The sequence below is a fragment of the Capricornis sumatraensis genome, chromosome 4 (genome assembly GCF_032405125.1).
Source record: "Capricornis sumatraensis isolate serow.1 chromosome 4, serow.2, whole genome shotgun sequence".
NCBI classification, from domain to species: domain Eukaryota; kingdom Metazoa; phylum Chordata; class Mammalia; order Artiodactyla; family Bovidae; genus Capricornis; species Capricornis sumatraensis.
In genome coordinates, this window is record NC_091072.1 from 38,461,838 (window position 1) to 38,471,099 (window position 9,262).

Here is a 9,262-nt window from a genome sequence, read left to right on the forward strand (position 1 = left end):
CTTAGTGGGTCTCAGGGACTGGTGGTGCTGCGCTTGCCCTTTGCCTTAGTGCTCGCTGGAGGGAGGTTCGGGGACCATGTTCAGCATCCCTAAGAGCTTTGCTAAAAATGCAAATTCCTGGGTCCATCCACTTTGTGGAATCTCATTTTCTTAGAGTTGAGTCCTGGATACCTAAAGGACTGCATTTCTATTAAGCCACAGGTTATATCAGTGAAGGAAGGTTACACGGCTCAAAGTAGCCTGGAGTTAAAACTCCCCTTCAGGTCCTCCCCACCATTCTATGCAAAACAAAGAACTCGCTCACCCGAAGAAAAAAACTGGACATTAAGGTTGATTACACCCAGCTCCCAGCTGGCCCCAGCCCCAGCCATTTAAGAGATAACTACTCCAAACAACCTCGGAAAAGAATGGCCCCCTTAAGACAGTAGATTTCCACATATATGCCTATATATGCTTACTCTTTTCTTGGGTTAGTGCAGCAGTTTACTAATCTGACTGCTGCCCCTTCTCGCCTCATTAAAGGTGATCTGTTCCTGTAAAGTGCCAGTCTCCTTCTTTTTCCGAACTTCGCTTTCTCTAACTCCCTTACCCTACAATCAGGAATATGGGCTTCCCAAGTGGTGAAGTGGTAAAGAATCCTCCAGCCAATACAAGAGACACAAGAGATGCGGCTTTGATCCCTAGGTCAGGAAGATACCCTGGAGAAAGAAGTGGCAACCCACTCCAGTATTCTTGCCTGGAAATTTTTCATGGACAGAGGAGCGTGGTGGACTACAGTCCATGGGGTTGCAAAACAGTTGGACACGACTAAGCACATGAACATATCAGTAACATAAACTTAATAAATAAAACATAAAGTCAACTGGTGACAACTTAGAAATCAAAATACCTGCACAGTATATCATATTTTGTGGATTTAGTAACATTGAAAGACATTTTAAAACACAGTGCCATTGAATAACAAAATGTACTGGTTTCTATATGACACCTCCAGAGAGACAAAATTCTCATCTTCTATAAAACAAAACTTTTTCCCTTCTTTTTTAATTTTTTAAATGATGAAAGTACGATAACACATTTACAAGAGACTTGGAAAATACAGAACAAAGTTACATATAGTTCCACTAGATATTACAATCATTTTTATAAAACAAAACTCTTGTCTCAGGACGGGGCAACTCTTAAAAGACATAGAGCCCATAGCTCAGTCCTTTAACCAGAGTTTCCTCAAATTCAGACTAATTTCAAAGCTCTTTATTTCCAATTAAATTCCTATTCAATTAGTTTACTCAGATTACCTCAGGATAAAATTTTTAAAAGTTAAAAAAGCTTTCCTATGCCAATTTTATAAGTTCCATGTTATTTCCTCCTGAAACGTCCACAGTTAGAAGAAGCTGTGTGGCGTGTCTACCTCCCATGTCACTCCAGGTTCCTTCCTCTGCTCACACACAGGGAGCGGTGAATGCCCTGTGCTCGCCCCTCCTCAGTCATTTAGGGCAGAAAATCACGTCTCAGTTTTTACGGGAGCTTCTCACTCCGGTCACTTTGCTCAAAGGAGAACCAGAGCACAGAGTCATCAAAGAGGAAAGGCCACGGGACCCAGGGGGCATGCCCTCCAGGGTCACTGAGGGTATGAGGGCTTTGACAGAAAAGGGTGGCGTCTCCAGAGGCTGGAGGAAGGACGTTCTTCTGAACCTGGAGCTCCACCATCCATCGGTCAGTCTGGTAAAGACCATTCTAGAGGCCAGCCTGGAACAGCTGGACGGGGAACGGGCAGTGGTCAGGGCAGTCCTCCTGTGGGGAGGCCTAGGTCAGGGCTGGTCACCAGAGCAGGTGTCTCTCTGTCCACAGCGGTCTGTGCTGAGCGGAGACAGACAGTCTCGTCAGCCTCCCGGTGGAGCTGCTGAGTGCTTTTCTGTGGATCTGGAAGTTGCTGGGGGTCTCTGCTTGTTGAGGGACCGTGAGTCCCGGGGGACCCAGGCAGACCCCTTCATCTGCGGCTGGGGTGCAGAGTCCAGAGTCCTGGCTCAGTCTTTGGGGAGCAGGGCAGGGGCATGGCTTGGCGGGCACATCAAGATGCGGGGCTTGAACCTGCAATGTGAGGGCAGGGCTGAGGCCAAGGAGGCTTGCTTCTGTGAGCTGGGCAGGGACGGAGGGTCCTGGGCAGAGTGCAGGATGGTAGGTGGGGGACCCAGCCATGTCCCCAACACGATGCTCACAGGGCAGCATCCACATGAGAACAGGGCCTTGGACAGATGTGACCTTGGTGTCTGGAGGGCCACCGGTCTTCACACGCTGTAAAAAAGGATGCGCCACAAATGAAATAGATATTAGTATTTCCTCTCAAGCAAACAGGAAACCAATCAGATGACAAAGGCACAGAGCATACAGACATACATTTAACAGTAAAATTATTACAAGTGGTCATGTTAATATGAAAAGAAAGCCCAACCCAGTGAGGAAAAGAAAATAAACTAGTCATCAATGCCATCCCCTCCAACAACTTCACAGTTGATCTCCCACCCCAGATCTCAGGAGGGAAAGTTCAAACTGAATTCTGTGTCCTGTGAACTGTCCAGACACACAGTCCTTCCACTATTCACACCCAGAACACCAACTAGTTCCTAAACATGACTCTGTGTGTGTCTGTAAGTGAATGAGTGTGTGAATGTGTGGTGTCTATGTGAGTGTGTGTGTCTATGTGAGTATGTGAGTGTGTTTCTGTGAGTGTGTGAGTGTGTGTGTGTCTGTGAGTGTGTGTCTAGGTGAGCATGTGTGTGTCTATGTGAGTGTGTGTGTGTCTGTGAGTATGTGTGTCTATGTGAGTACGTGACTGTGTGTCTATGTGAGTATGTGACTGTGTGTGTTTATGTGAGTGTGTGTGTCTATGTGAGTCTGTGAGTGTGTATGTCTGAGTATGTGTGTGTCTGCATATGTGAGTGTGTGTGTCTATGTGACTGTGTGTGTCTATGTGAGTGTGTGTGTCTTTGTGAGTGTCCATGCAGACATGTACAGCAGCACTTACTGCAGTGCATCCGGAGGCCTCTGCTTCTTCTTGCTACTTTTCTTCCTTTGGCCTCCCCATCGGAGACAAGGGTCATTGCCAACGTTTATTGGCCCCTGAGGTGGGGGGTCCCTGGTTGAATTGTTGAGCCGGTAGTTTTCCTGTTCAGGAAGTTTCATTTTCCTCCCATCTCCATATTTTGACAGGTGGATCAGGACTGCTGCGGCAAGTGGGGCCGACTCGACCTTCTGGAGGTGGAACTCAAGCCAAGGTCAACGGTGTTCTTGGAGGCACCTCCACTCCCCTAAGCTGATTTTTTTTTAATTAGTTTCTTTTTTACTTTACAATATTGTATTGGTTTTGCCATATACTGACATGAATCCGCCATGGGTGTAGCGTTCCCCATCCTGAACTCCCCTCCCATCTCCCTCTCCATCCCATCCCTCTGAGTCATCCCAGTGCACCAGCCCCGAGCACCCTGTATGGAACCTGGACTGACGATTCATTTCACATATGATAATTTACATGTTTCAATGCCATTCTCCCATATCATCTCACCCTCGCCCTCTCCCACAGTGTCCAAAAGACTGTTCTATACATCTGTGTGTCTTTTGCTGTCTCGCATACAGGGTTATTGTTACCATCTTTCTAAATTCCATATATATGCGCTAGTATACTGTATTGGTGTTTTTCTTTCTGGCTTACTTCAGTCTGTATAATAGGCTCCAGTTTCATCTACCTCATTAGAACTGATTCAAATGCATTCTTTTTAACGGCTGAGTAATACTCCATTGTGTATATGTACCACAGCTTTCTTATCCATTCATCTGCTGATGGACATCTAGGTTGCTGCCATGTCCTGGCTATTATAAACAGTGCTGCAGTGAACATTGGGGTACACAAGTCTCTTTCAGTTCTGGTTTCCTCAGTGTGTATGCCCAGCAGTGGGATTGCTGGGTCATATGGCAGTTCTATTTCCAGTTTTTTTAAGGAATCTCCACACTGTTCTCCATAGTGGCTGTACTAGTTTGCATTCCCACCAACAGTGTAGGAGGGTTCCCTTCTCTCCACACCCTCTCCAGCGTTTATTGCTTGTAGACTTTTGGATCACAGCCATTCTCACTGGTGTGAAATGGTACCTTATTGTGGTTTTGATTTGCATTTCTCTGATAATGAGTGATATTGAGCATTTTTTCATGTATTTGTTAGCCATCTGTTTGTCTTCTTTGAAGAAATGTCTGTTTAGTTCTTTGACCCACTTTCTTATTGGGTTATTTATTTTTCTGGAATTGAGCTGCAGGAGTTGCTTGTATATTTTTGAGATTAATTCTTTGTCCATTGCTTCGTTTGCTATTATTTTCTCCCATTCTGAAGGCTGTCTTTTCACCTTGCTTATAGTTTCCTTTGTTGTGCAGAAGCTTTTAATTTTAATTAGGTGCCATTTGTTTATTTTTGCTTTTATTTCCAGTATTCTGTGAGGTGGGTCATAGAGGATCCCGCTATGGTTTATGTTGGAGAGTGTTTTGCCTATGTTTTTCTCTAGGAGTTTTATAGTTTCTGGTCTTACATTTAGATCTTTAATCCATTTTTAGTTTATTTTTGTGTATGGTGTTAAAAAGTGTTCTAGTTTCATTTGTTAAAGAGATTGTCTTTACTCCATTGTATATTCTTGCTTCCTTTGTCAAAAATAAGGTGTCCATAGGTGCATGAATTTATCTCTGGGCTTTCTATTTTGTTCCATTGATCTATATTTCTGTCTTTGTGCCAGTACCATACTATCTTGATGACTGTGGCTTCGTAGTAGAGACTGAAGTCAGGCAGTTTGATTCCTCCAGTTCCATTCTTCTTTCTCAAGATTGCTTTGACTATTCGAGGTTTTTTCTATTTCCATACAAATTGTGAAATTATTTGTTATAGTTCTCTGAAAAATAGCATTGGTAGCTTGATAGGGATTGCATTGAATCTATAGATTGCTTTGGGTAGTATACTCATTTTCACTATATTGATTTTTCCAATCCATGACACCAGTATATTTCTCCATCTATTTGTGTCCTCTTTGATTTCTTTCACCAGTGTTTTATAATTCTCTATATATAGGTCTTTTGTTTCTTTAGGTAGATATATTCCTAAGTATTTTATTCTTTTCATTGTAATGGTGAATGGAATTGTTTCCTTAATTTCTCTTTCTGTTTTCTCATTGTTAGTGTATAGGAATGCAAGGGATTTCTGTGTGTTGATTTTATATCCTGCAACTTTACTATATTCATTGATTAGCTCTAGTAATTTTCTGGTGGAGTCTTTAGGGTTTTCTATGTAGAGGATCATGTCATCTGCAAACAATGAGAGTTTTACTTCTTCTTTTCCAATCTGGATTCCTTTTATTTCTTTTTCTGCTCTGATTGCTGTGGCCAAAACTTCCAAAATTATGTTGAATAGTAGTGGTGAGAGTGTGCACCCTTGTCTTGTTCCTGACTTTAGGAGAAATGCTTTTCATTTTTCACCATTGAGGATAATGTTTGCTGTGGGTTTGTCATATATAGCTTTTATTATGTTGAGGTATGTTCCTTCCATGCCTGCTTTCTGGAGGGTTTTTATCATAAATGGATGTTGAATTTTGTCAAAGGCTTTTTCTGCATCTATTGAGATAATCATATAGTTTTTAAGCTGATTTCTTGAACGTCGGTTCCCTCCAGGGTCTCCTCCAACCCAGGAGCTCTGGGGCTGGCATATCCTGCAGGCTCGCCATGGGCTGCATCCATGCCTGTGGAGTCAGCCCCCAGGGACCTCCTGGCGCTACCCCCATCGCCTCCTTCTAGTTCACTCTTCTGGATGTAAAGAGGACGTAGGCACTCTGGGCAGATGCACGGCACAGGGGGTGACCTTAGCATCATCCATCTTGTACCACTGGCCGTTTCAAGCTCTCACGCAACAAAAGTAATGTCCTTGGTGACAGCTCTTCCCGAAGTGGACCAGCACAGCATAGAGCACATAATCCAGGGGTCCTACTTTCTGCTCAGACATGTACGGTGGCGCATCAAGGCATCCAGGATATCTCACTTGCTTGTGCATTTGTCACCTGTGAAATCTGAGAGCCGCTTTAGCATGAGGATCAGGACCTTGGCAGGGCGTGGTGCAGAGTCAGCCACTTGGTGGCCAGCACCTTCTGGAGACATATGCTACAATGATAGGCATTGCCACCATCTAGCTTCTTGGGCTTCACCAGCTTTCTCAAAGCTTGGTTCATACTCTGAGTTGCCATGATATCCAGTGGATGTCCAGACATGGGTCAAAAGTGTCTGAGATCTCCGGGACCCTCCAAAGATCTGACAGATGAGGGTGCTGTCCTCAGAGGCATGGTCTAACAGCTCATAGGCACTCAAACATGCTTGCTGCATGATGTCCAGGGTGAGTATCAGAAACTTGTGGGCATCTTCCTGCTTATATCTGTGGAAACTAGCAACCAGGTCCTTCCAGGGCCAGACTACCTCTCCAGAATGAAGGAGGGGTCGGGTGATGTGAGCTTGTATAGCACACAGATCTGGTAGGGACAGATGGTCCATGCTGCTGAAACAGCATTAGCTGTCCAGGGCCCACGTGTCGGTCAGGCACTACAGCACTGTGTTCATATAGCAGGTGTTCCCCATTTTTGAAGCCCAACTCCCAGCTCATCTCTCTTTCAGCTTGGAAGTGTGTCTCAGATTTCACAGGTGACAAAATGCACAAGAAAGTGAGATATCCTGGGTGCCCTGAAGCACAGCCGTGCATGTCTGACATGTAACCATTGGACTGCCAAGGAATTCCCCAAAGGTAGTTTTTTAAATGGTGAAACTATAATATATTTAGAAAGATGAAAACTTATTGGGAATCATCCACATTCATCCCAAGTATTTGAAAGTAGAAGTCAACTCAAGATGTATGAAAAAGAACATCTGAAATGAAAGATATGAGAAAGAAGTTGGACAGATCATAGATATTTGATGGTAGGAGTTCTAGTAACAATTATTCTTTTAGAGCACTTCTTCAGTCCTTGAACCTCACAACCCCAGGTCTGGTCCTGGGAGTCCCCAGATCTGAGCCCAAGGCTTGGTCTCTGCCTCCAGAGTTACTGGGTTATAGAAATGGAAAACATGCTCTGAGGGGTTTGGTGTGAAACCGCACCTCCGGAGGTCCACACTCCAGTTTCTATCTAACAAAGATCTCCAACTACAGGCAGAGGCTCAGTCCTGGAGGCATGAAGTTTCCAGATCAAGTGTAGTTGCTCTGTTTTCTCCTGAGGCTTCTGTTTTGAGAGTGTGACCACCACCCACCCACAGCGGCCTCCTGTGTCCTGCCCCTCCTTAGACTCTGGGGTCTCTTGCTTTTCTTCTAAGGGCACCAGTCTGCTGAGATGAGGGCATGACTTTAACCTAAACACTGCTTTATCTGCCTCTTCTCCACAGACATGAAGGAAATGGCAACCCACTCCAGTGTTCTTGCCTGGGAAATTCCATGGACCAAAAGTCTGAGGGGCTACAGTCCATGGGATCACAAAGGGTCTCCATAGACAGCCCCATTAGGGTCTCTTCAAGTTTTATTGATTTATTTTTAATTCAGGGGCCACATTTTGCAACATGTTACCACAACCAAGAATGGAACCTACATTCCCTGCCTTGGAAGGCAATGTCTTAACCACTGAACCACAAAGGGTGTCCTCCATTCTGGTCTCTTCAGTGTGAATAGTTGAACATATGAATTTGGTAGGAGATATAATCTGGCTTCTAAAAGTTCATTCTTTTTTGTGTTTTTTATGTTTTAAAAACTGGCTTTTATTTTTTATTGATTTTTTTAGTTGAAGTACAGTTAATTTACAGGATTATATTACTTTCAGGTGCAGCACTTAGTACTTCAATATTTTTAATGGATCATACTCCATATAAAATAATTATAAAATATTGGCCATATTCCCTATGCTTGTGCATTACATCCCTATTAGCTATCTATTTCACACCTGGTAGAATCAAGAATTGGAATATTTCAGAAAGCTCCTCAGGAGAAAAAGATACTTTGTGGTACAGCTGGAAACACTTTCCCAAAGAGCATCTCCCCTCAATGTTCTATATCAACAACCACAGTGTACTAGCTATGACAAACCTAGAAGCATATTAAAAGGCAGAGACATTACTTTACCAACAAATGTCCATCTAGTCAAAGCTATGGGTTTTCCAATAGTCATGTATGGATATGAGAGTTGGATCATAAAGAATGGTGAGTGCCAAAGAATTGATGCTTTTCAACTGTGGTGTTGGAGAAGACTCTTGAAAGTCCCTTGGACAGCAAGGAGATCAAACCCATCAATCCTAAAGGAAATCAGTCCTGAATATTCATTGGAAGAACTGATGCTGAAGCTGAAGGTCCAATACTTTGGCCACCCAATGGCGAAGAACTGACTCCTTGGAAAAGACCCTGATGATGGGAAAGATTGAAGGCAGGAGGAGAGGGGACGACAGAGGATGAGACGGTTGGATGGCATCACCAACTCAATGGACATGAGTTTGAGCAAGTTCTGGGAGTTGGTGATGGACAGGGAAGCCTGGTGTACTGCAGTCCATGGGGTCCCAAACAGTCTGACACAAATAAGCAACTGAACTGACTGAATAACAATGTACTATAGTATACAATAATGGGAATAAAGAAGATTAACAACAGTAACAATTAAGGCAACAATGAACATGGGGAGGGAGATGTACTCATTATATTCATGATGGTAATAAAGCTACAGTGATGGGAGATGAGAGACAGGTTTTTACCAAGTGAGTGACAGGGTCATGACATCAATTCTCAAGGGCAGCAGAGCTCTAGATTTAACAGGGAAGTACATTCTGGGGGCACAGCCTAGGAGCAGGAAGAGAAAGGAATCCACATATACATGAGGACACAGGGCCCTTAACCCTGTTGCCAGCCTTATATAGAGGGGTTTCTGGGCACAGAGAGACCTGGTCCAGGTCCCCCACTGGACACCACCAGCTCCCCAGAGGACAGCTGGCTGGCAGGGTGGCTGCCCCCTGGGAGACAGGGTCGTGATCCACACCTGCCCAGCAGCACCACTTGGTACTGACCGTCAGCTCCCAGTGTCACTCCCCCTCAGTTCAGTTCAGATCAGTCACTCAGTCATGTCCGACTCTTTGCAACCCCATGGACTGCAGCATGCCAGGCCTCCCTGTCCATCACCAACTGCTGGAGTTTACCCAAACTCATTGAGTTTAGTAACCCATCGAGTCG

The 9,262-nt window shown here is 44.3% G+C and overlaps 1 pseudogene; it reads right to left on the reverse strand.

Annotated features, from left to right (window-relative positions):
* Window positions 1-5,821: 5,821 nt before the first annotated feature.
* On the reverse strand, window positions 5,822-6,564 carry LOC138078553 (ubiquitin carboxyl-terminal hydrolase 17-like protein 6; annotated as a pseudogene).
* Between the last annotated feature and the right edge of the window lie 2,698 nt (window positions 6,565-9,262).